Here is a 24,829-nt window from a genome sequence, read left to right on the forward strand (position 1 = left end):
ACTCGAAAACTGCTGTGCAAGTGTATTTTCGACATGGCCCACAAATGACCTTAGGTCATCGCATGACCTTGAGAGGGCAAATGAGTGTTGGGAAAGTAAGATTAGATGCTGGCGAGTCGATTGGTGCCATTTTTAGCGCTCTAGCTCTACTGGGTGGGCCACAATCTGCTGTGCAAATTTGGGCCACGTGACCTTTGCTGACCTCTGTAGGTCAAACGGCTGGGAGTGCCACCGAATGACTTAGACTGTGGATTGGGCATGTCATGGCCTACATTGTGTGCGAGTTTCAGCTTGATCGGAGGTGTCCCGAATCTGGGCTGAATCCGGGCTGCGACGTATTGAGTGTCGATTATTTGCACATTTTGACCTGCCGAGGTCAAACGGGGTCACATATCGAAAAGCGGTTTTCAAAGAAAGTTACTACGGCCTATGGGCTACCCGATGATGTGCTCTGATTTGGAATTCGGTCAATCCATCTACTCGAAAACTGCTGTGCAAGTGTATTTTCGACATAGCCCACAAATGACCTTAGGTCATCGCATGACCTTGAGAGGTCAAATGAGTGTTGGGAAAGTAAAATTAGATGCTGGCGAGTCGATTGGTGCCATTTTTAGCGCTCTAGCTCTACTGGGTGGGCCACAATCTGCTGTGCAAATTTGGGCCACGTGACCTTTGCTGACCTCTGTAGGTCAAACGGCTGGGAGTGCAACCGAATGACTTGGACTGTGGATTGGGGATGTCATGGCCTACATTGTGTGCGAGTTTCAACTTGATCGGAGGTGTCCCGAATCTGGGCTGAATCCGGGCTGCGACGTATTGAGTGTCGATTATTTGCACATTTCTACCTGCCGAGGTCAAACGGGGTCACATATCGAAAAGCGGTTTTGAAGGAAAGTTACTACGGCCTATGGGCTACCCGATGATGTGCTTTGATTTGGAATTCGGTCAATCCATCTACTCGAAAACTGCTGTGCAAGTGTATTTTCGACATAGCCCACAAATGACCTTAGGTCATCGCATGACCTTGAGAGGTCAAATGAGTGTTGGGAAAGTAAGATTAGATGCTGGCGAGTCGATTGGTGCCATTTTTAGCGCTCTAGCTCTACTGGGTGGGCCACAATCTGCTGTGCAAATTTGGGCCACGTGACCTTTGCTGACCTCTGTAGGTCAAACGGCTGGGAGTGCCACCGAATGACTTGGACTGTGGATTGGGCATGTCATGGCCTACATTGTGTGCGAGTTTCAGCTTGATCGGAGGTGTCCCGAATCTGGGCTGAATCCGGGCTGCGACGTATTGAGTGTCGTTTATTTGCACATTTTGACCTGCCGAGGTCAAACGGGGTCACATATCGAAAAGCGGTTTTGAAGGAAAGTTACTACGGCCTATGGGCTACCCGATGATGTGCTTTGATTTGGAATTCGGTCAATCCATCTACTCGAAAACTGCTGTGCAAGTGTATTTTCGACATAGCCCACAAATGACCTTAGGTCATCGCATGACCTTGAGAGGTCAAATGAGTGTTGGGAAAGTAAGATTAGATGCTGGCGAGTCGATTGGTGCCATTTTTAGCGCTCTAGCTCTACTGGGTGGGCCACAATCTGCTGTGCAAATTTGGGCCACGTGACCTTTGCTGACCTCTGTAGGTCAAACGGCTGGGAGTGCCACCGAATGACTTGGACTGTGGATTGGGGATGTCATGGCCTACATTGTGTGCGAGTTTCAGTTTGATCGGAGGTGTCCCGATTCTGGGCTGAATCCGGGCTGCGACGTATTGAGTGTCGTTTATTTGCACATTTTGACCTGCCGAGGTCAAACGGGGTCACATATCGAAAAGCGGTTTTCAAGGAAAGTTACTACGGCCTATGGGCTACCCGATGATGTGCTTTGATTTGGAATTCGGTCAATCCATCTACTCGAAAACTGCTGTGCAAGTGTATTTTCGACATAGCCCACAAATGACCTTAGGTCATCGCATGACCTTGAGAGGTCAAATGAGTGATGGGAAAGTAAGATTAGATGCTGGCGAGTCGATTGGTGCCATTTTTAGCGCTCTAGCTCTACTGGGTGGGCCACAATCTGCTGTGCAAATTTGGGCCACGTGACCTTTGCTGACCTCTGTAGGTCAAACGGCTGGGAGTGCCACCGAATGACTTGGACTGTGGATTGGGCATGTCATGGCCTACATTGTGTGCGAGTTTCAGCTGGATCGGAGGTGTCCCGAATCTGGGCTGAATCCGGGCTGCGACGTATTGAGTGTCGATTATTTGCACATTTTGACCTGCCGAGGTCAAACGGGGTCACATATCGAAAAGCGGTTTTTAAGGAAAGTTACTACGGCCTATGGGCTACCCGATGATGTGCTTTGATTTGGAATTCGGTCAATCCATCTACTCGAAAACTGCTGTGCAAGTGTATTTTCGACATAGCCCACAAATGACCTTAGGTCATCGCATGACCTTGAGAGGTCAAATGAGTGTTGGGAAAGTAAGATTAGATGCTGGCGAGTCGATTGGTGCCATTTTTAGCGCTCTAGCTCTACTGGGTGGGCCACAATCTGCTGTGCAAATTTGGGCCACGTGACCTTTGCTGACCTCTGTAGGTCAAACGGCTGGGAGTGTCACCGAATGACTTGGACTGTGGATTGGGCATGTCATGGCCTACATTGTGTGCGAGTTTCAGCTTGATCGGAGGTGTCCCGAATCTGGGCTGAATCCGGGCTGCGACGTATTGAGTGTCGATTATTTGCACATTTTGACCTGCCGAGGTCAAACGGGGTCACATATCGAAAAGCGGTTTTTAAGGAAAGTTACTACGGCCTATGGGCTACCCGATGATGTGCTCTGATTTGGAATTCGGTCAATCCATCTACTCGAAAACTGCTGTGCAAGTGTATTTTCGACATAGCCCACAAATGACCTTAGGTCATCGCATGACCTTGAAAGGTCAAATGAGTGTTGGGTAAGTAAGATTAGATGCTGGCGAGTCGATTGGTGCCATTTTTAGCGCTCTAGCTCTACTGGGTGGGCCACAATCTGCTGTGCAAATTTGGGCCACGTGACCTTTGCTGACCTCTGTAGGTCAAACGGCTGGGAGTGCCACCGAATGACTTGGACTGTGGATTGGGGATGTCATGGCCTACATTGTGTGCGAGTTTTAGCTTGATCGGAGGTGTCCCGAATCTGGGCTGAATCCGGGCTGCGACGTATTGAGTGTCGTTTATTTGCACATTTTGACCTGCCGAGGTCAAACGGGGTCACATATCGAAAAGCGGTTTTCAAGGAAAGTTACTACGGCCTATGGGCTACCCGATGATGTGCTTTGATTTGGAATTCGGTCAATCCATCTACTCGAAAACTGCTGTGCAAGTGTATTTTCGACATAGCCCACAAATGACCTTAGGTTATCGCATGACCTTGAGAGGTCAAATGAGTGTTGGGAAAGTAAGATTAGATGCTGGCAAGTCGATTGGTGCCATTTTTAGCGCTCTAGCTCTACTGGGTGGGTCACAATCTGCTGTGCAAATTTGGGCCACGTGACCTTTGCTGACCTCTGTAGGTCAAACGGCTGGGAGTGCCACCGAATGACTTGGACTGTGGATTGGGCATGTCATGGCCTACATTGTGTGCGAGTTTCAGCTTGATCGGAGGTGTCCCGAATCTGGGCTGAATCCGGGCTGAATCTGGGCTGAATATGGGCTGTCTTGATCAACATCCCCGGAACCACTATTTTGCTAATTCTTGTCACCTCAATGGGAATATGCAGCAATATTAGCTTCTATAGGGAGCAAATGGACCTCCCGAATCCAAAAATACAATCAGATTTCAAAAATTTAAATTTTGATTTTTCGCATTTCTGCCGCCGACTGTGACCTTGCCGACTTCCGGCGCTTCCAACGCGCCATTTTTAGAGCTAGGGAAACGAAATACATACCAAACGATAGAGAATTAAGCAAGGAACACGATAGTGAAGGTTTCAAGTCGATATCTCCCACCGTTTTGCCGCAATCGCCGCGGAAAGTTGAAAAAGTCTATTTTTCCGAAAATTTGACCTTTGACCGGTCAAAAGTAGGTCAAATGTTGACCTAGGACCAAAAAATATACCACCAATCGCGAGATCTCGGCGAGAGCAATCCGTTGGTCTTTTCCGCTAAGCTCTACGACGCTCCGTTTTCAAACGCCAAGGGGGGGGTCGCACCAACCCCCCCCCCTGCATGGGCGAAGGTGGCAGATCGCCGTTTACGGGCGAGGGTTAAGTTTGCAGGCTATCCCAGGTGAAAAAATCTTACAAGATTGTCAGGCATTATTATGCAAGACAATCTTGCAAGAAATTAGCCCACTTTCTTGTAAGATATTGTGCATGAATCTTGCATGTCTTGTACAAGATTCTTGTAAATCTTTTACAAGAATCTTGCACATCTTATACAAGATTCTTATAAATCTTGTGCAAGAATCTTGCAAGTCTGGTACAAGATTCTTGTAAATCTTTTACAAGAATCTTGCACATCTTATACAAGATTCTTATAAATCTTGTGCAAGAATCTTGGAAGTCAGGTGCAAGATTCTTGCAAATCTTTTACAAGAATCTTGCACATCTTATACAAGATTCTTATAAATCTTGTGCAAGAATCTTGCAAGTCTGGTGCAAGATTCTTGCAAATCTTTTACAAGAATCTTGCACATCTTATACAAGATTCTTATAAAGAATCTTGCTGGTCTGGTACAAGATTCTTGCATGTCTTGCACAAGGCTCTTGCAAGAGTCTTGTAAGACTCTTACGTGTACTGTATAAGAATCTTGCAGGAGTCTTGTACAAAACTCTTGCATGTCTTGTACAAAGCTTTTGCTAGAGTCTTACCAGACTGTTGCAAGAGTATTGTACAAGTGTAACGCTGGCGCGTTTCATTTTCCCTCCCCAAACCAACCCGTTCCCAAATTCATCCATCATAACAGCAGCGCGCCGGCGACCAGAAACCGCTGACCCGCCGACCATCTGGCCGACACCGGACGGCAGGACAAACACGGATCCGAGACCGCGCCGCCAAATGCTATTATCCGGCGGCCCTTCAGAGCCGTCTCACCGCCGCCGACCGTGGGAAGGGTCCAGCAATGGGTCCCAACCCCGGTCAAGGGGGGCCGGGGGGACGGATGGACAAAGGCACGCAGCCTCCTACGCGCGGCGAACGGACACCGTCAGCCTGGGAAACAGGACACGACAGCGCCGCTGCGGCAGCGGGAGGCCGGGGCGCCCGGGACCAAATTGACCACCGGTATCACACTTCAAAGGCAATTTCTTCAAAACACGGCTCGAAATAGCACATTTCCAGGATGTGCCGAGACTGGCGCCGACAATCAGCATCGTGAAACTGGGACAGCCGACGGAGTAACAATATCCAAATTCCAGCATGGCACGGCACATCCGCATTCCCGGGCCCATCTTCCCACGCTGGCAAACCTGGCCGGCGTGGCAAATCTGCCGGCATCGCCAGGGGCAGAAGATTCAAATTCACCTATCGGCGCCAGAATATTTGAACGGAGGAGGAGCACCCAGAGAGGATAGCAGTCACCATGGAAACGGCACGCCGGAGGCTGCACAGCGGAAAAACGCATACGTTTCGGCCCAACATTAACGTTAAATTTAATAGAAATCTCACCCTTTCGGCAACCAGACTCAGCAGAAAATACAGAAGACTGGTTAGGCAGAGAGAAGACATGGAAAATTGGCCCTTACTGGAAATTCAGAGAGCAGCAGAACTAGGAAGAAACAGGCGGAGCGAAGACGGCAAATCCAGAGACAGCCCGAGGCAGATGGAGCTCCAGCAAAACTTTTAGGATTTTGGAGGACGGGGAGTTCAGTTCTGGAAGGAGGACGCTGGGCAGCAGTGGAGTTCGGTTCTGGGGGCAGTTCAGCTCGGTTGGAGTGGAGACAGGTGGACGCGGTCGGAGCAGACAGGATGGAGGAGATAGTTCGAGGACATTGAGCTGGAGTGGAGAGGAGAGCTCGGGAGGAGGAGGTGGCGGCTGCAGTCCCGGAGGAGATGGGAGGACTACGCTGGAGGACCCTGCGCCGCTCTGCCGCCCGCTCGCCGTCCCTTCGCCGCTCTGCCGCCCGCCCGCCGCCTACCGCCGCCCGCATATCGCCGTTGCCAGTAAACAAGTAAGGTCAGCACTGGAGGTGAAAGAGCTGCTTTCCTATCTAAATCCTTCCCCAATGTGCCCCGCCTGCTGCCCCGGCTTTTCTCTCGCCTCGGGGATGTAATTTTATGTAGGCCCGTTTGGGGGGGGGGGGGGGGTGTTTGTACGTATGCGTGAGCGTGTGAACTTGTATGATTGAGCGGCCTTGGGCCTTGATCTGGAGATCAAAAATGGGAGTGGCTGGGACATGTTATGTACGTATGCGTGAGCGTGTAATTGTTGAATGAGTTAACGGCATTGCTCCTTGCTGTAGGGTATCAAAAGGGGGTGGTTGGGATATGTATCATTTTGTCACTTAACAGACTTAAATCTGCAATCTTGTCTAAAGCGAGGTAGGACTGGTCTTGAATGTGTGCGTGCGTGTGAGCGCCCGGGCGCACCAGAGTGACGGACCATTGGGACGAATTTTGACCTTCATTACGCGAAAGGCGGTAGAACTTTTTTCAAAATGCTTGTGATGCTCAGCTACGTTCGTCTCGGTTACTCCAGCCGGTTGTCTAATATTCAGTTGCAGGCTCAAAGGACGGCACTTTATGTAGTAGCTATTTAGTTTAAAGTTGACATAGGTAATCTGGCACTCTGTTTTGGGGATCGGCTCAGTTCACTATGGTTTATGGCTAGTTTAAGTCTAGTTTTGCTTATCTTTGAAAACTCGGTCGTTTCACTGCTAGCTTCTCTTCCCTCGTTTTGGCTGAATATATCTTGGAAAAGTACTCACATCTGTTGGGGCTATTTGGGAGGGAAACATGAATGGATTAACTTGACGAGATGGAAGTGCTGGAGGAGAGAATGAGAGAATTCGGACTTCGGAGAGAATGGGAGGGCCGAGCAGAACACCGTTTCTGACACCGTTCACACGTCGGCATGTTTTTTTTCGGAACACAGGCACCGGTGGGAGGTCACACTACATCATACTGGGTTGTTGTTGTTGTCCTCGTGGTTGTTGTTTGATAGAGCTCTGATTCGAGACCGTCAAAGTTAACAGGCATTTACGTCAGTAGTAGGTACTGTCAGGTTTTTTCGTAATTATGTGGCCGGATTTATTATTTAATTATTCAGCACGATTTAGTATTTATCACGATATTTTATTATTTAGCACGATCGGATTCAATTAATTTTGATGCAGTGCAAATCGACGTACGTTGCAGTATATACTCGATCGATTCAATGTCCGGTAAACATTGTCTATTTCTCACTATCTGCGAATTAGCGTAACGATAAGTTTTGAGCGTTTTAGCCCCAGAAACCCATGCGTAACTTCATTCAGTATGTAGCGTAACTCAGTGCTGAACGACGAGTGTCTTCTAGGTTTCAGGGTTGGTAAATATGCGAAACAAAACCCATAAGTCATTAACGACCAACAAATTTCCATTTCCGAAATTGTCATTTCCGGCGGGTTGAGTGCCCGAGCTCGAGCAAAAGCCAGTCAAATTTGATGTAAATTAATGTAAGCCCGAGATGAGCTTAGTAACTTGACGAATCAGTTGTGATTTGAATTATACTTTAGTGGCCGGCATTTTTCCGCTCCACTTTCATTTAATCGAAATGTGACCTACATGTGAAATTAACATGCTCTACCTAGCAGTTAACGTTACCTGGTTTGTATTTCCGGCAATATACCCCATAATCATCATTTGATTTCACGATTCTGATCGAGTGTGGCCAGAACGATTTTGCTAAGCTTAATTTTAAATTTGCACGAACGCCGCTCATTATCTCCGACAATTAACGACGATATCAATACCGTTTATGAATGATTTGAATGATCCTGCCCGCGTGCGGCCCGGGCCCTTCAGCCGACTGCCTGTCGCCGGCTCGGACCGACCCGGCTAATCCCCTGGGAATGTGCGTGGAAGGATGGGGCGTCCCGCTGTGGGGGGCCGGCGCCGGTCGAGAGAAGCGGCCATCTTTGGGCACCCGGTCGGTCCCGGCCGCCGGTCCTGCGGCGGCTAGAGCAATTAACGCGTGCCACTGGCCGTCCAGCGCGGGTTCACAGGGAAACTGGGATGGGCGCTAGGTCCGACGACGGCACACAATCACTCGACGCGGTGGTAGAGCACCGACTGAAGACGGAGCATGGATGCGACGCGTGTAAGAATGTGGTCTATCGACATTCCACCTTTCCTATCAGTCTTCTCCAAGTGATCGTTAATGCAGTCTCTGAGTGTCGGCCAGTCGCTCTGTCGGCTTGTCGGCCTGTCAGTCCGTCAGTTTGCCGTTCACGGTCTGATGGTCTGTTGGTTTGATGGTACGTCGGTCTGTCAGTAGGGCGGTCTGTCTGTCTGTCGGTCTGTCTGTCTGTCTGTCTGTATGTCTCTCTCCTCTCTCTCTCCCTTCTCCCTCTCTCCCTCTCACTTTCTTTCTCTCTCTCTCTCTCTCTCTCTCTCTCTCTCTCTCACTTTCTCCCTCTCTCTCTCTTTCTCTCTCTCTCTCTTTCTCTCTCTCTCTCTCTCTCTCTCTCTCTCTCTCTCTCTCTCTCTCTCTCTCTCTCTCCCTCTCTCTCTCTCTCTCTCGCTCTCTCTCCCATTCATGGCCCCCAACACGCATTTCATGTCGTCAGTTGGTAATCCGAGATTGTGTCGTTGGGTCTGCTGCGTATATGACGTCACGGAGGAGGTGCTCTCTCGGGACGCGTGGGGAGGACGGGCCCCCAACCCGCGGGCGCGGCGACGCCCGGGCCGGACGGGCTCGGCCGCGCTAATGATCAGGGGATCGGCGGGTGACCCTCGCTGCTCGCACCGCGCCGGGGTGCGGGATGACAATGGCTGGGCCGAACCCCCAGTCAGAGGTGACCTGTGGTCCACTGAGAGCGGCTATCATTACCCGGACCGTCGAGTCATTAACAATTATACCCGGATTGACATAAACATTACGGATGGTTGAAATAGGGTCAGGCATCGCTTACAACTTCCAATTGTTTAAGTAGGACAATGTTTTTTTACAATGGGTTGAGTTAATGCTTTGTCAGAGTTACATGGTTTGTCGAAATTAGTCGTATCGAAAAGAGGTACTATATTAGGAAATATTTCGGGGCTGCGAGGCCAGTCTATGCGTGTCGTACCCCCGTGTACGTTGTGTTCACCGACACGGTTGTCTACACTTACGGGTGATGGGGAACGGGGACGGGTTATTGTCTGGGTTGAACGATTGAATATGCAATTATGATTGATCGGATGGCATTCGGGCCTAAGCTCACTTTAAACGTGCGAGTAGGATTAATGGTTAAAAGCATCAGTGGCAGGGGGTTTAACGTTGGTGATTTAGAGGTGCTTAATTTTAGCGATTGGTTTGTTCCGGAACGGTAGGTTAAAACGGCTGGGTTACAGGGGGAATACTGCTTTCTGAATAGGTTTGGTCGGAGAAGGATCTGGTATTGGATCTGGTGATCTGGAAACTGGCCTGATGCGGTAAATAAGGTGCAAGGGAAATAAGTATGTATGGAGGTCGGTTCAGGGGAACCAGGTCATTGTAGGGTTACTGGGAGCGGGCTCCAGTTGAAGTAGGCGCTAGGGCTATGTTGATAGGTGGTTTGTAGCTCAAAGGATCGTTAGGCGATGAAGATGCTACGAAATTCGGGATTGGATAGGTTTTGCTTTAGGTTCTCTATAAAAATTGACAAATCGACGGCTCAACAATGGTGATCGCGGGCGACGCGCGCAGCATGTTTTGCTCTTGCATGGTCGTTCTCGTTCGATGTCTCGGGCGGTTTCTACGGCGTAAGACGGGCAAAATAAATAGCCGTGTCGCGGTCACGGCTAAGGCTCAAGGGAGAGGGGAAGAGAGTTGGACTCTATAAAGCAGGGAAAATCCGGCCTGGCATTAGATTCTCCCTTGATGTTAGGTTTTAGGCCTCCGCTGTCGTTTTTACTAGCTTGAGTCGGAGACGGGGTAGATTAGACAAGTCAGATCATGCCTGCGATCGTCAAACTTATGTCGCCACTGAACGAGACGTTGTTGAAATTGTAAGGATAGATTAGGATCAGTGCTGGTACTTAGGAATTATTTGGGAAGGGGAGGTTATGACCATTTTTTTTTTTGGGGAGCAGGCTACTCATGTGTTCTATCTTGGCGGCAGGGTGATCCGCAGCCTAATACACCAGCTACGTTTTACATGGGCAGGGAAATGACATCTAACAAGCTTGCATTAACTTGTCACTGTGCACCACTGGGGGAGAGTTAGGTAAAGAGGGAGGGAGCGGACTAATAGTCTGGCGTTTTTCTTGTGTGTGAGATGTGTGTTTGAGTGCATGATTATGCTACGTTAGGTTATGTTTTTAGGTTAGGTAGGTTAGGTTAGGCTAGGTTAGAGTGAGTTGAAGTGTGAATGTGGTATATCCAGTGGGAGGTACCCCTCCGTGCAGTGGCCAGGATGTGACTGTGATGTGAAGTGTCGTTTCTTCTGTTTCAAGTAAACGTATTTAAAGGGGGGTCCCAACCGGGTTGAGAGAGAGCCTCGGGCAGCCACCTGATTAACTTATCCTCTTTGAATGCCCATAACCCAATGACCCATCACCGTACAGTGTAGCAGCCTATATGCCCCAGTGACTGACCAGCCGCGCAAATCAAATAAACAAATAATTATCTTGCAGCTGAGCCCCGCTACAAGAAATGTGGCGCCCAACGTGGGGGTATGGCCATGTCCTGGAGGCACGAAGTCGGTGGGCTGACACGCATAGCCGAACCGAAAAAGTTGCAGGTCAAAAGTTCGACTGGATTGACCGTAAAAGGTAATTTTTATAAGTAACACAATCTTCTGCAATTTGGGGCTGCAACGGGAACCATGAGTGACAGTTTGAACGGCGGATGAAGATGTTGAAGGAATGAGCATGGTTATCTCGAAGATGTTGAAAGTGGACCTCAATCTCAAAGGCGGGTGTTTTGCGGTAAAATTATAAAGGAAGATAGATTTTTATGTTGTCGGGGCACACGTTTAATAGTATCATTGGCTGCCTAAGGGCGACTGATGATATGAACATGTCGTACTATTGAGCAGATATACCTTGGAAGATGTTGTAGGTCTGAACGTTTAACCCAGGAGGAGGTGGAAAGCTGAACTGTATCACCAAAGGAGGCGTTTAGCAGCTGTATCGTAAAGATGGGCGGTTTTATGTTTGGTAATATTAGTATTGAAAAACTATCTGGCTGAGGAGATATGAAGATGTTGTAGGATTAAGTATTACATCGAGGAAGATGTTGAAAGGCAGAACTTAATCACCGGAGGCAACGGCGGCAACAGAAGCAGGGCGGCGGAGATGGACGGGAGACAGCGGAAAACCTCTGGCTTTCGAACACGGGTGGCTGGTCTATTCAGTGGCCCGTAAACGTTGGCCACGGAGTCGAAGCTAAAATGTTCCGGCTCTGTCAGCAGGGGTCCGTCGGGCTGACGTCATCCCGCAGCAGCTATCGAGAGGAAGGAGAAAGGAGAAGACACGAAACCGGACCTGACGGAGAGGGAGTGTGAGGAACTGAGACAACTGGAGCGGACTGGCGGGAGCCAATGCTGATAGGAAGACGGAGAAGGTGGTTTGTCAGCCGGTTCCAGCCCGGGCGGAGGCCAGGCCAGCACGGAGCGGGTGGCGCCGTGGTACAACATCCACCGGCTACACCATCATCACCGGACTTCTCTCCGGCGCCGCCCTCCCCGTTTATTTCATTGCAGGTCTGGGGATATACCACCAGGGCGGAGCTGGCGAAGGTGACAGCCGGGGTGCGCCGCCCACCGCTTGGGCGGTGCCGCGCCTTGTCATCCGACTACAGTAGGCGGACGGAGGAAGGCGGAGCTGGCGAGGACGGTTCCAGGGGCTAGTCTCGCCTGCCCCAGGGTCCGCTTCGCAGCCGGTTCTCCTGGCTACAGTGGGCAGCGGCTGCCCACCAGACGGAGCGGGAGCTGGGGCAGCTGCCGAACTCAATTACGATACCTGACTCAGCAGTGTCTACGTGGTCACCGCGGGTGTACTACCCAGGCCTGTCCCCCTAAGGACTGGAAGGGACACACAGACATCAAGTGATGTGTAGGCAGTGTTGCAGTATTTGCACAAACACAACAAATTATTAGGAATAGGTACTTGTGATTCGTTCTCCTATCCATGCAAGCGAAACATCGGATGCGCGGATTCCGGGTCAATTTTGAGCGAGTGGAGGGGCGACGATAGCGCTATGGACCTCGATGAATGTTGTGGAAATGCGTGTCTTGTCTGCTTGCTGTGTATGTACTGTGTGTATGCTAGGGAATGATCGAACTGGCGCAGTGCACCCCGAGGTGAGTGAGGAGACCAGCGGGCAGGGGTAAGTCCTCATCCTGCCACATCCTTCTGTTGACGCTAATTCACCACCCACCTCATCTAACCATACGTCTCTCAGGTTTCATCATCTCCCCCAAGGTCTTTGCAGCCGGCTCCAACCCCGAGTCGCGGGGGCGCGACTCAAAGAAGATGGTTATGAAAATGTAACGCTGGCGCGTTTCATTTTCCCTCCCCAAACCAACCCGTTCCCAAATTCATCCATCATAACAGCAGCGCGCCGGCGACCAGAAACCGCTGACCCGCCGACCATCTGGCCGACACCGGACGGCAGGACAAACACGGATCCGAGACCGCGCCGCCAAATGCTATTATCCGGCGGCCCTTACAGAGCCGTCTCACCGCCGCCGACCGTGGGAAGGGTCCAGCAATGGGTCCCAACCCCGGTCAAGGGGGGCCGGGGGGACGGATGGACAAAGGCACGCAGCCTCCTACGCGCGGCGAACGGACACCGTCAGCCTGGGAAACAGGACACGACAGCGCCGCTGCGGCAGCGGGAGGCCGGGGCGCCCGGGACCAAATTGACCACCGGTATCACACTTCAAAGGCAATTTCTTCAAAACACGGCTCGAAATAGCACATTTCCAGGATGTGCCGAGACTGGCGCCGACAATCAGCATCGTGAAACTGGGACAGCCGACGGAGTAACAATATCCAAATTCCAGCATGGCACGGCACATCCGCATTCCCGGGCCCATCTTCCCACGCTGGCAAACCTGGCCGGCGTGGCAAATCTGCCGGCATCGCCAGGGGCAGAAGATTCAAATTCACCTATCGGCGCCAGAATATTTGAACGGAGGAGGAGCACCCAGAGAGGATAGCAGTCACCATGGAAACGGCACGCCGGAGGCTGCACAGCGGAAAAACGCATACGTTTCGGCCCAACATTAACGTTAAATTTAATAGAAATCTCACCCTTTCGGCAACCAGACTCAGCAGAAAATACAGAAGACTGGTTAGGCAGAGAGAAGACATGGAAAATTGGCCCTTACTGGAAATTCAGAGAGCAGCAGAACTAGGAAGAAACAGGCGGAGCGAAGACGGCAAATCCAGAGACAGCCCGAGGCAGATGGAGCTCCAGCAAAACTTTTAGGATTTTGGAGGACGGGGAGTTCAGTTCTGGAAGGAGGACGCTGGGCAGCAGTGGAGTTCGGTTCTGGGGGCAGTTCAGCTCGGTTGGAGTGGAGACAGGTGGACGCGGTCGGAGCAGACAGGATGGAGGAGATAGTTCGAGGACATTGAGCTGGAGTGGAGAGGAGAGCTCGGGAGGAGGAGGTGGCGGCTGCAGTCCCGGAGGAGATGGGAGGACTACGCTGGAGGACCCTGCGCCGCTCTGCCGCCCGCTCGCCGTCCCTTCGCCGCTCTGCCGCCCGCCCGCCGCCTACCGCCGCCCGCATATCGCCGTTGCCAGTAAACAAGTAAGGTCAGCACTGGAGGTGAAAGAGCTGCTTTCCTATCTAAATCCTTCCCCAATGTGCCCCGCCTGCTGCCCCGGCTTTTCTCTCGCCTCGGGGATGTAATTTTATGTAGGCCCGTTTGGGGGGGGGGTGTTTGTACGTATGCGTGAGCGTGTGAACTTGTATGATTGAGCGGCCTTGGGCCTTGATCTGGAGATCAAAAATGGGAGTGGCTGGGACATGTTATGTACGTATGCGTGAGCGTGTAATTGTTGAATGAGTTAACGGCATTGCTCCTTGCTGTAGGGTATCAAAAGGGGGTGGTTGGGATATGTATCATTTTGTCACTTAACAGACTTAAATCTGCAATCTTGTCTAAAGCGAGGTAGGACTGGTCTTGAATGTGTGCGTGCGTGTGAGCGCCCGGGCGCACCAGAGTGATGGACCATTGGGACGAATTTTGACCTTCATTACGCGAAAGGCGGTAGAACTTTTTTCAAAATGCTTGTGATGCTCAGCTACGTTCGTCTCGGTTACTCCAGCCGGTTGTCTAATATTCAGTTGCAGGCTCAAAGGACGGCACTTTATGTAGTAGCTATTTAGTTTAAAGTTGACATAGGTAATCTGGCACTCTGTTTTGGGGATCGGCTCAGTTCACTATGGTTTATGGCTAGTTTAAGTCTAGTTTTGCTTATCTTTGAAAACTCGGTCGTTTCACTGCTAGCTTCTCTTCCCTCGTTTTGGCTGAATATATCTTGGAAAAGTACTCACATCTGTTGGGGCTATTTGGGAGGGAAACATGAATGGATTAACTTGACGAGATGGAAGTGCTGGAGGAGAGAATGAGAGAATTCGGACTTCGGAGAGAATGGGAGGGCCGAGCAGAACACCGTTTCTGACACCGTTCACACGTCGGCATGTTTTTTTTCGGAACACAGGCACCGGTGGGAGGTCACACTACATCATACTGGGTTGTTGTTGTTGTCCTCGTGGTTGTTGTTTGATAGAGCTCTGATTCGAGACCGTCAAAGTTAACAGGCATTTACGTCAGTAGTAGGTACTGTCAGGTTTTTTCGTAATTATGTGGCCGGATTTATTATTTAATTATTCAGCACGATTTAGTATTTATCACGATATTTTATTATTTAGCACGATCGGATTCAATTAATTTTGATGCAGTGCAAATCGACGTACGTTGCAGTATATACTCGATCGATTCAATGTCCGGTAAACATTGTCTATTTCTCACTATCTGCGAATTAGCGTAACGATAAGTTTTGAGCGTTTTAGCCCCAGAAACCCATGCGTAACTTCATTCAGTATGTAGCGTAACTCAGTGCTGAACGACGAGTGTCTTCTAGGTTTCAGGGTTGGTAAATATGCGAAACAAAACCCATAAGTCATTAACGACCAACAAATTTCCATTTCCGAAATTGTCATTTCCGGCGGGTTGAGTGCCCGAGCTCGAGCAAAAGCCAGTCAAATTTGATGTAAATTAATGTAAGCCCGAGATGAGCTTAGTAACTTGACGAATCAGTTGTGATTTGAATTATACTTTAGTGGCCGGCATTTTTCCGCTCCACTTTCATTTAATCGAAATGTGACCTACATGTGAAATTAACATGCTCTACCTAGCAGTTAACGTTACCTGGTTTGTATTTCCGGCAATATACCCCATAATCATCATTTGATTTCACGATTCTGATCGAGTGTGGCCAGAACGATTTTGCTAAGCTTAATTTTAAATTTGCACGAACGCCGCTCATTATCTCCGACAATTAACGACGATATCAATACCGTTTATGAATGATTTGAATGATCCTGCCCGCGTGCGGCCCGGGCCCTTCAGCCGACTGCCTGTCGCCGGCTCGGACCGACCCGGCTAATCCCCTGGGAATGTGCGTGGAAGGATGGGGCGTCCCGCTGTGGGGGGCCGGCGCCGGTCGAGAGAAGCGGCCATCTTTGGGCACCCGGTCGGTCCCGGCCGCCGGTCCTGCGGCGGCTAGAGCAATTAACGCGTGCCACTGGCCGTCCAGCGCGGGTTCACAGGGAAACTGGGATGGGCGCTAGGTCCGACGACGGCACACAATCACTCGACGCGGTGGTAGAGCACCGACTGAAGACGGAGCATGGATGCGACGCGTGTAAGAATGTGGTCTATCGACATTCCACCTTTCCTATCAGTCTTCTCCAAGTGATCGTTAATGCAGTCTCTGAGTGTCGGCCAGTCGCTCTGTCGGCTTGTCGGCCTGTCAGTCCGTCAGTTTGCCGTTCACGGTCTGATGGTCTGTTGGTTTGATGGTACGTCGGTCTGTCAGTAGGGCGGTCTGTCTGTCTGTCGGTCTGTCTGTCTGTCTGTCTGTATGTCTCTCTCCTCTCTCTCTCCCTTCTCCCTCTCTCCCTCTCACTTTCTTTCTCTCTCTCTCTCTCTCTCTCTCTCTCTCTCTCTCTCTCTCTCTCTCTCTCTCTCTCTCTCTCTCTCTCTCTCTCTCTCTCTCTCTCTCTCTCACTTTCTCCCTCTCTCTCTCTTTCTCTCTCTCTCTCTCTTTCTCTCTCTCTTTCTCTCTCTCTCTCTCTCTCTCTCTCTCTCTCTCTCTCTCTCTCTCTCTCTCTCTCCCTCTCTCTCTCTCTCTCTCGCTCTCTCTCCCATTCATGGCCCCCAACACGCATTTCATGTCGTCAGTTGGTAATCCGAGATTGTGTCGTTGGGTCTGCTGCGTATATGACGTCACGGAGGAGGTGCTCTCTCGGGACGCGTGGGGAGGACGGGCCCCCAACCCGCGGGCGCGGCGACGCCCGGGCCGGACGGGCTCGGCCGCGCTAATGATCAGGGGATCGGCGGGTGACCCTCGCTGCTCGCACCGCGCCGGGGTGCGGGATGACAATGGCTGGGCCGAACCCCCAGTCAGAGGTGACCTGTGGTCCACTGAGAGCGGCTATCATTACCCGGACCGTCGAGTCATTAACAATTATACCCGGATTGACATAAACATTACGGATGGTTGAAATAGGGTCAGGCATCGCTTACAACTTCCAATTGTTTAAGTAGGACAATGTTTTTTTTTTACAATGGGTTGAGTTAATGCTTGTCAGAGTTACATGGTTTGTCGAAATTAGTCGTATCGAAAAGAGGTACTATATTAGGAAATATTTCGGGGCTGCGAGGCCAGTCTATGCGTGTCGTACCCCCGTGTACGTTGTGTTCACCGACACGGTTGTCTACACTTACGGGTGATGGGGAACGGGGACGGGTTATTGTCTGGGTTGAACGATTGAATATGCAATTATGATTGATCGGATGGCATTCGGGCCTAAGCTCACTTTAAACGTGCGAGTAGGATTAATGGTTAAAAGCATCAGTGGCAGGGGGTTTAACGTTGGTGATTTAGAGGTGCTTAATTTTAGCGATTGGTTTGTTCCGGAACGGTAGGTTAAAACGGCTGGGTTACAGGGGGAATACTGCTTTCTGAATAGGTTTGGTCGGAGAAGGATCTGGTATTGGATCTGGTGATCTGGAAACTGGCCTGATGCGGTAAATAAGGTGCAAGGGAAATAAGTATGTATGGAGGTCGGTTCAGGGGAACCAGGTCATTGTAGGGTTACTGGGAGCGGGCTCCAGTTGAAGTAGGCGCTAGGGCTATGTTGATAGGTGGTTTGTAGCTCAAAGGATCGTTAGGCGATGAAGATGCTACGAAATTCGGGATTGGATAGGTTTTGCTTTAGGTTCTCTATAAAAATTGACAAATCGACGGCTCAACAATGGTGATCGCGGGCGACGCGCGCAGCATGTTTTGCTCTTGCATGGTCGTTCTCGTTCGATGTCTCGGGCGGTTTCTACGGCGTAAGACGGGCAAAATAAATAGCCGTGTCGCGGTCACGGCTAAGGCTCAAGGGCAGGGGCGGATCCAAGGGGGGGTCACATGGGTCATGGCCCCCCCCTTGAGGCCCGGGGGCCCAAAGACCTTCCAGGGGCACCACCGGCCTATCAGGGGTATCACAGTCCTGACAGGGGCACCACAGGACCGCCAGGGGCACCACAGGCCTAGCAGGGACACCACGGGCCTGGTGCCCCTGGGCCCTGACAGGACTGTAACGCCCCTGACAAGCCTGAAGTGTCCCCGGCAGGCACGTGGTGCCCCTGACAGGCCTGAGGCGCCCCTGCAAGGCCGGTGGTGCCCCTGGCAGGCCTGTGGTGTCCATGGCAGGCCTGTGGTGCCCTTGCTAGGCCTCTGGTGCCCCTGACAGGCTTGTAATGCCCCTGGAAGGACTGTGGTGCCCCTGGGCCCTGACAAGCCTGAGGTGCCCCTGACAGGCCAGAGGTGCCCTTGCTAGGCCTGTGGTGCCCCTGACAGGCCTCTGGTGCCCCTGACAGGCTTGCGGTGCCCTTGGAAGGACTGTGGTGTCCCTGGGCCCTGACAAGCCTGAGGTGCCCCTGACAGGCCCGTGGTGCCCTTGTTAGGCCTGTGGTGCCCCTGGCAGGCCTCTGGTGGCCCTGCGCCCGGAGAGGACTGGTGCCCCTGAAAAGTCTGAAGTGGCCCTCGGCAGGCCCGTCGTGCCCCTGACAGGCCCAAGGTGCCCCTGCGAGGCCGGTGGTGCCCCTGGCAGGCCTCTGGTGCCCCTGGCAGGTCTGTGGTGCCCCTGGCAGGTCTGTGGCGCCCCTGGCAGACCTGTGTTGACTGGTGCCCCTGCTAGGTCGCTGGTGCCCCTCACAGACCTGTGGTGCCCCTGGGCCTTGACAAGCCTGAGATGTCTGGCTATGACAGGCTCGTGGTGCCCCTGATAGACCAGTGGTGCCCTTGCTAGGCCTGTAGTGCCCCTGGCAGGCCTCTGGTGCCCCTGCTACCCCTGCGCCCTGAGAGGACTATGGTGCCCCTGAAAAGCCTGAAGTGCCTCTCGACAGGCCCGTGGTGCCCCTGGGCCCTGACAGGCCCAAGTTACCCCTGCGAGGTCGGTGGTGCTCCTGGCAGGCCTCTGGTGCCCCTGGCAGGTCTGTGGTGCCCCTGGCAGGCCTGTGTTGACTGGTGCCCCTGCTAGGCCGCTGGTGCCCCTCACAGGCCTGCGGTGCCCCTGGAAGGACTGTGGTGCCCCTGCCCCTAGGGGTGCTCATGGGCCCAACAGGCCCGTTGTGCCCCTGACAGGCCTGTCGTGTATACTTGCTAGACCTGTGGTGCCCCTGCTTCCTGGCAGGCCTGTGGTGCCCCTGGCGGGCCTGTGGCGCCCCTACAAGGCCGTAGGTGCCCCTGACAGGTTTGTGGTGTCCCTGGAAGGACTTTGGTGCCCCTGACAAGCCTGAAGTGTCAAGGACAGACCCTTTAGACGCCAGGGTCAAGTTCGTCGGACTGACAACGATTTGCTTACCTGATAACGTTCCTGGTAAGTACTCATTACTCAGCGTCCACAACATATATACACATAGCACATTCATATATACTTGCTTACAATTGGTAAATGTGGTTGTGACTAATAGGTAAGATACTGATGTAACGCAGATGCGTTACATTTTTTTCATCTTTCATGCTGAACTGCAAGCTGTGCCACAAGCTGAAACACGGCCATCTGCGAGCGCCGCACAGACACGGTCAGCCGGCTAAATCGGCTGTGATACCCTCTCTCCGTCCCAGCTGGCGTCCACACAGACGGCGCAGTAGGCTCTGACAAACAGGGGTCCTCTATAGATGACCACCCCACTTCATGAGAACCCGGATCTGAAGCCAACAAATAGCATACCGAAACGCGCCATTCTGCCAGCCTCGAGCCATTAATCAGTTTAGCCTTTGGAAAACAAGACTCTGTCCCACGCTCGGCACCCCGCCAGAGAACAAGGAGAGGGGAGTGCAGACCGGCCCTGATTTGAACCAAAACAAGAAAGGGGAGCGGATACCGACCCGGGTTGTACGAAAACAGGATGAAATGGAACTCGGTCGCCAACGACAAAATATAGGACATCTGGCCGGACCTGACTTCAAAACAAGGGGAGCAGAGGGCCAGGCCCGCCACCTGGCGCCTCAGGCGCCGTGAGCGCCGGCGGCGAATTCCACCCGGTCGCTGCGTGAAAGGGTGCGACTGCCATGGCCGGAGGGGAACCGAACTTTGTCAGCAAATCACGAACTTTCGAGGGCGGAGCCGAGTGCAGCTTCTGAGAATGGAGGACGGAGATTGGACAAGGTGATGCTGCCCGGCCCTCTGAAGTATGACGTCATCAGAAGTATAAGTTGATGAAACGGAACTGAAAAGCTCTCTCGGACGACGCATCGCGCGCCGGTGGCACTCTCTCGGCCCACGTCTCTCGTCTGACATCGCGGACAGCCCACGAGACACCAGCGGCTGGCATCACGGCGCCGGCGCGGCGGCGGCTCTGGCCGCCGGGCCGGGCGCCATGGACGGACACGACCATCACGTCAGCGACTCCATCTCAAGTAAGGTCACGCGGTGAACACGGGTGCGCACCTAGTCCCTAAATCCTTCGAGTAACCCCCCCCCCCTCGTTACTGCTATGTGAGCCACATTATATTCCCTTTTTGGTGTCGTCCGCAATATTTTAGGCCATTCAGTTTAGGTAGTTCATTTTATTTTGGGGACATTCAGTCTAGGTAGCTTAAATTAACGGTCCGATTTCGGTCAATTATTTAACTATGGGCGTGGTGCGGGACGCGTGCCGACGTGGAGTGGACCCTCGTCCGGCGCCCGTGGTGATTAAGGCGGACGGAGGGGATTATGCACCGTGGGGAGTCGGGAAAGGGACGGGCAGCCGACGCGACTTTGTACCGCACCGCGCGGCGTGTGAGTTCCAATTGCTGGACGGCCTGGTCCCAGAACGCTTCGTAAAATTTAGCATGTAAAGGAATGAAAAGCGTTGTGTCAGGGAGAATGTAAATAAATGGGACTTGTAAATATCGTAATACGAGTGTGACAAGTGATGAAGGGCAGGGACCGGAGGATAGAACATAACAGGCCATATGCCAGCCACACAGTCGGGAAAGCGGTCGTTTTCAAGGTGTCTGGCTCGTCACAGTAATTTACAACGATCAGTTTTCTTTATCTGCTTATTTTACACAGTACACAATTACCAGGATTCTACACGCACACTGGACCTAACCCAACTTGTCTCATACTGGTGGGTTCCACTGGTTGATTTCCGAGGGCTGCTAAGGCGGCTGACCTATTTCCTGCTATACCACATTCCAAGTTCCTTGACATGGCTCGTACCAGTGGATTCCTGGTACTCTTTCCTTATCAAATTATCAAACGGCTAATTACAAGGATTCTACACGCACACTGGACCTAACCGAACGCATTTCACACTGGTGGGTTCCACTGGTTGCTTCCAAGTGCTGCTGAGGCGGCTAACCTATTTCCCACGTCACCATATTCCGAAATTCCTTGACATAGCCCGTACCAGTGGATTCCTGGTACTAATTCCTTATCAAATCATTCAACAGTTCGAATACAAAGATTCTGCAAGCATACTGGACCTAACCGAACGCATTTCACACTGGTGGGTTCCACTGGTTGCTTCCAAGTGCTGCTGAGGCGGCTAACCTATTCCCTACGTCACCATATTCCAAAATTCCTTGACATAGCCCGTACCAGTGGATTCCTGGTACTAATTCCTCATCAAATCATTCAACAGTTCGAATACAAAGATTCTGCAAGCATACTGGACCTAACCGAATTCGTTTTATACTGGTGGGTTCCACTGGTTGATTTCCAAGTGCTGCTGAGGTGGCGAACCTATTTCCTACGTCACCATATTCCAAAGCTCCATGACATAGCCCGTGCCAGTGGATTCCTGGTACTATTTCCTCGTCAAATTATCCAACGGTTCGAATACAAGGACTGTGCACGCACATTGGACCTAACCGAACGCATTGTACACTGGTGGGTTCCACTGGTTGAATTCCATGTGCTGCTGAGGCGGCTAACCCATTTCCTACCTTACCATATCCCAAGTGTCCTTGACATAGCCCGTGCCAGTGGATTCCTGGTACTACCTCCTAAGCAATTCACCAATGTCCCGCACACAAGCACCACGCATATACAAAGTCGCACCTGTCCAATTGCATAATCATCTGATGAATAGGGATTGCGGAACCGGGGAGATAGATGATGCACGTCACGCCCCTGTGCGTGGAAAGTCCACCGACGCGGCTACGGGTTAGGAGGGAGATGAGAAGCGAGTGAAATGGAAGAAGACTGTACACGTAGAGGAATCGGATTTCCTGAATGAAGCTCAGCTCGGATAGACCCCACTTAAATAGTAGGCCTCGCTTGGGTAAGCCCTGGATACGTGCAATAAGTCGCGAAGTGAAGGGAAAGGATGAGAGCGAGTTGAGGATCGATTATTGAGGATGAGTGCATAGCCGACGAAGGCTAATCCGTTCGGTTGCCGGCGCGGGCCCCATAAAGCCGTGGCTATACGGAGACGATGCAGGCAGCCCGGAGGGACCTAGTGACCCCGCCCGGTTTTAAAAGATAGGTTAGGTCCGCTATCGGTCCATTGAGTGATCAGCGCAGGATGACATTCGATAAGCGACGTAGGTAGTTTCGGAGATGGTTAGGACCCCAGGCGTCCCAGCGAGGAGACGTATGCCGCCGGTTAAGTAATGTCCCGCGAAGAAACGTGTGATGCTGCAGGACGGGGGTGAACATTAAATACCAAAGCATGCGAGTCGGGTGATCGCGGTAAGTCGGTGCTGGCCACCCCGCTGTTAGTCGATTTACTCCGGCCGTGCAGCGGTCATTTCGGATAGGTCTGTGACGACAGCTTAACTACCAGCAACGGATAGATAGGGCTTCGGGCACCTATAACGCTGGTAGTCGTGGATTGTGTGAAGCCAACGGAGGCTAACCCGTTCGGTCGCCGGTGCTGTTTCAAAAGCCGTGGCTATACGGAGACGATGCAGGCAGCCCGGACGGACCTAGTTACCCAGCCCGGTTTCAAAGTTTAGATAAGCCCACCGCGGGCCGTGGTACGCTTAGTTTTCGTTTTTTTTTTATAGGCAATTTGGCATAACTGGTAGTCATGGATTCGTGTAAAGCCGACGAACGACTAATCCCTTTCGGTCGCCGGGGGCTGGCCCGAAAACCGCGGCTATACGGAGACGACGCAGGCAGCCCGGACGGACCTTAGTTACCCAGCCCCGGTCTCAAATTTCAAATAAGTCCCCCACGGAAACCGGACTACACAGTGTCCTGCGAGCCGTAGTCTCGGAACCGCTGGCCGAAGGACATTTATGTTTTTGTGTAGGTAGTTCGACATGGCGATGGGATGGACCGCAATAAGTCACGTAAGGCGAGGGTCGAGTGCCGAAATCTGTGGTGGGTCGTATCTCTAATTGTGTAGCGTGAGCATTATGAAGCGTTTGTCTGATGTACGGAACATTGTGGTTATGAAGGGATAATGGTTAAATGAAATTGAAGGCCAATGACTCGATAACGACTTTGCGCGCGCCCTAGCACCACCGGGGGAAGTTAGGAAAAAGGGGAGGGACCGGAGATGGTCAGCTCTGGTAAATTACGAGGTATAAGTGGACGAATGGCAGGGTTATAAGGGGATGGATAAATGGACGAATGATTGATACATATATCTGGTGGGAGATGACCCTCAAGCTAGGAAGGGCGCTGTTGTTTGAGAGTGGGACCTTGGGTTATGTAGAGTTGAGTTCTTATTTCATTGTGATCAAGGTTATTATGTTATCATTTATTATCATCCCATTCCCTAACCCTGGCCTATGTGTTTCCGATGATTGATCGCCCCGGAAAGATAGAGTCTGAGTCGGAACGGGTTCGCGAGGGGCAGGATACAGAGAAGGGCTTCTAGGAGCGCGCCGACGGAGCTCTCAATAACGAAAAACACTGTCCGGGTTAGCTTGCTCTCCATCACTATCGAAAGACACTGCCTGGTTAGCCCCGCAACGCCGCGAAACCCCGCTACAGATTTGGCGCACCCAACGTGGGGTAGGATCAATCAAAGGAAACATGAAGTCGGTGGACCGACGTGCATTGCCGAACCCAAAGCTAAAATTTCAGAGGAAATGCGAGCGTGAGTGAGAAAACATATTATGTCTGAGCTAGATGCAGTGGGAGCTGGTCACTCAGTGCAGCGTTACTCGGGTTAAATTGATTTGATTGAAATCAGAAAGCGTGGATTGCTGGAGGGTGTATATATCATGAAGCGATAAGGGTAAATCGAGGATCAATTTTAAGTGACGGGCGAGCGGGCTTGGTATATTTTTTTTCGGCTACAGGTATCGCTAACTAAAATTATGTGGCTCACATCTAGCGAACCCTAACCTTGAGTGAAATCCCGTGATCCAAAGTTAGAGTAATCACACCGAGGATGCCATTTTAACCCAATTTTTAAGAGATTGTACCCATCCTATACCAAAAAGGTGCAGTGACCTATGTGTGACCCGTGGACTTACCCGCCTCTGGAGAGAACTGACAGGAGACCGGCAACCGTCCACGAGCCGTTCTCCGTGACGGAAACCCCCGTTACAGAACAGGCAGTCATGTATGTTGCCGAACCCAATGAACGTACTAAAAATACGACTGAGCACGACGCTATGAAGAAATTGAATGTGCTGAAATGAAAATCAGGATTGAAGAAGGCAAAAGTCACCAATAGGACGCAGCATACTGAAATGAAGGTGACAGCGCAGATTGTAAATGATTGAGGCACGTTTTAGAAGCCAAACTGTATGGAAAGCTGAATTGCGATAAGAACAAGAAGGACAACACACAGCCGAGTGACGGCGAGAAAGAAGACATTGAAGTAGTATACCGATGGAAACGACGTTGATACTAAATGGCAATGGATACATGCAATCACAGAAAGGAAACGACAGCTGAGAAGAGTAAAATGCAAATGATTGAAGAACTGTAACATCACGAAGCCATTTGGAAGAGCAAACGTGCAGCACAGAGAAGAAGAGACGCCGA

General features: G+C 51.5%; 1 protein-coding gene across 1 annotated transcript in view; it reads left to right on the top strand.

Moving 5' to 3' along the window:
* The first annotated feature begins 12,191 nt into the window (after positions 1 to 12,191).
* Positions 12,192 to 24,829, top strand: part of LOC122374828 (39S ribosomal protein L2, mitochondrial-like) — a 31,829-nt gene continuing 19,191 nt past the window's right edge. The window contains exon 1 of the mRNA XM_043353818.1: positions 12,192 to 13,914. The gene's annotated coding sequence lies outside the window, so the exon portion shown is untranslated. The remainder of the gene's footprint in view (positions 13,915 to 24,829) is intronic.

The sequence above is a fragment of the Amphibalanus amphitrite genome, unplaced genomic scaffold (genome assembly GCF_019059575.1).
Source record: "Amphibalanus amphitrite isolate SeventyFive unplaced genomic scaffold, NRLGWU_Aamphi_draft 001721F_arrow, whole genome shotgun sequence".
Lineage (NCBI taxonomy): Eukaryota > Metazoa > Arthropoda > Thecostraca > Balanomorpha > Balanidae > Amphibalanus > Amphibalanus amphitrite.